Here is a 2,680-nt window from a genome sequence, read left to right as displayed (position 1 = left end):
AGAGAGTCATTGCCCATTGCTATTGGTGGTAGAGAAGGTTTCTTGTAATTATTGAAGGAAACGAGTTTTGTCTTGGCAGTATTGAATTTGACCATTCATTTATGTCCCCATTCCACTACAGATCAGAGGTCATCCTCCAGTGTTTCTGCCATTTCTTTAGATATGTTTTCCTGTCGTGTGTTATAGAGCGTGGTGTCGTCAGCATATATACCCATCTCACAGGCAATGTTGTCAGGGAGGTAATTTATGAATATTAGGAATAACAGAGATCCAAGGATAGACTCCTGAGGCATTCCCGCATTTATATCATACTAGCAGGGGTGCCCGGCGTTGCTCGGGTGTTTGGAGGTGTATGCTGTGCAAAAAAAGCAAAAATAAAACAAAAAAATGGTTAATTTTTAAAAACTTTGACCCCTATTATGACCCCTTAAAATTTATTGTTTCGGACTCAAATCATTTTATTAAGTAAGATCCATGTTCAAGGAACCTATATCTAAAATTTCAAGTGTCTAGACCCAAAATTGTCGGAGGAGTTTGGTAGAGTTCTTAAAGGTCAAATCGTTGAAATTTGACCCCTTAACAGCCAAATTTCTGGCTGACACCCGTCACATCGATTTTCCCAAATCTCAGTACCCGGTATTTCAAATTTCGAGTCTATAGACTAAAAATTGACAGAGTTATTGCGTAGGGAAATGTACACAGACAGACAGACACACAGACACACAGACAGACAGACAGACAGACACGTTCACTTTTATAGATATATAGATTGTTTAGATGTACGACCGTAGAGGACAACCTGGATTTTTAGTCGCGTGCAAGCGACTCTATAAGTCACTCCTTCGGTCCGTCCGTCCGTCTGTCGGTCGGTCGGTCGGTCGGTCGGTCTGTCCGTAACACTTTTGTGCTTGACCTTTTGAATTAAGATCAAAGGTCTGTTGTTAATACATGCTGTTCTTATTGTAGTATCTGTTCCGGCAGATACTGCAAGCAAAGACCATATGTGGGGGAAACCCCACATATAAGACCTTGGTCAATGTAAGGGAAACCCTTCATACCAATTGTCACTATCCAGCTCCCCTACTCCCCGGGGAGTTGGTCCCCATTTCCTCTTCATTCCTCACATTAAAAATCGGCCTTGTGCCTAATTTGCTCGGTGGGGGAGCAAATAAATACCCCTTTCTTGGCCTTTTTGCCAACATCAAAGTTTAGTATCTGCCCCGGCAGATACTGCAAGCAAAGACACTAAGTGGGGCAATCCCACATATAAGACTTTGGTCAATGTAGAGGCAACCCTTCATACCAATTATCACTATCCAGTTCCCCCACTCCCCGGGGAGTTCGCCCCAATTTCCCCTTCACTCCTCACGTTAAAAATCGGCCTTGTGCCTAATTTGATCGGTGGGGGAGCAAATAAATACCCTTTTCTTGGCCTTTTGGCCAAGATCAAAGTGTAGTATCAGTTCTTACTACATGCTGTACTAATGTTTGTAACTTTGTAATATAAAGTGGGGGATCACTTTTCTCTATTAGTTTCATGTAAAATGATTACCCACTTTAAAACCAGTCAATCTCAAAGCCATTCACGTCATTCTCCAGATCATTCAAGTTGTTTTTTTAAGGATCCCAATTATTTTTTAAGTATTTAAGTCATTCTTAAGTTAATACAATTCATCCTTAAATTCATTAAAGTCATTCAAAATAATTTACTTTTTATTTATTTAAGTCATTTCAGCCCATTTTTCGGATATTTTAGTTTATCTTTAAGAATTTCATGTCAATCCTACATTCACGCATTCATTCATTACATGAGAGCATGCGACTAATGGCTATCGGCCTTGTTCTCTTATCTAAGAACGATTTAATTATGTTATGTATTCTTCCAGTGATACCATATGATCTTATTTTGCTGAGAAGACCTTCATGCCATACCCTGTCAAAAGCTTTAGATATATCTAGAGCTACCGCTCTACCCTCCCCTGCTTTGTCCAGTGACTGGTATATAGTTAGAATGTCTTCTGTGGAACGGGATTGCCTAAATCAATATTGTTGGTCAGTCAGAAGTTAAGCATCTGTAAGGTGATGGACTAGAGATTGGTTAATTATGGTTTCAAATATTTTGGCGAAGAGTGGGAGGAGGCTAATGGGGCAATAATTTACTGGGTTTAGTACTACAGAAGCAGTTTTCCAGCAGGCAGGAAAGCAAGATTCATTAAGGCATTTGTTGCAAAGTTTGGAGAGAACTAGAGCTACTTCGGCGGAGCACTTTTTTAATAGCACAGCCGGGATGAGGTCAGGTCCACATGCTTTTGCAGTGTCAAGATTTCTTATGATAGCATGCACCTGAGAAGGAGTGATTTTCAGATCGTCTAGTGTTGCGTCCGTCCACAAAGGAAAGCCAGGGAGTGGATGGTTGGCAGGGTTATGTGTGGACCAAAAAAGGTGCTTCAGCATTTTTTGTAACTCAATCCTGATGATTGTAACCTGCTAAAAAATGCTGAGGAAACAGGCTACAGACAATCATCAGGATTGAGTCACAAAAAATACTGAGGAAACAGGTTACAGACAATCATCAGGATTGAGTTACAAAAAATACTGAAGAAACAGGTTACAGACAATCATCAGGATTGAGTTACAAAAAATACTGAGGAAACAGGTTACAGACAATCATCAGGATTGA

General features: G+C 40.2%; 1 pseudogene; it reads left to right on the top strand.

Annotated features, from left to right (window-relative positions):
• The first annotated feature begins 1,419 nt into the window (after positions 1-1,419).
• Positions 1,420-1,557, top strand: LOC145247630 (U2 spliceosomal RNA; annotated as a pseudogene).
• The last annotated feature ends 1,123 nt before the right edge of the window (positions 1,558-2,680 follow it).

Source organism: Euprymna scolopes, chromosome 25 (genome assembly GCF_053919585.1).
Source record: "Euprymna scolopes isolate OS-2025 chromosome 25, ASM5391958v1, whole genome shotgun sequence".
Lineage (NCBI taxonomy): Eukaryota > Metazoa > Mollusca > Cephalopoda > Sepiida > Sepiolidae > Euprymna > Euprymna scolopes.
Note: the sequence above shows the minus strand (reverse complement) of the source record. Positions and strands in the feature narration are given on the sequence as shown.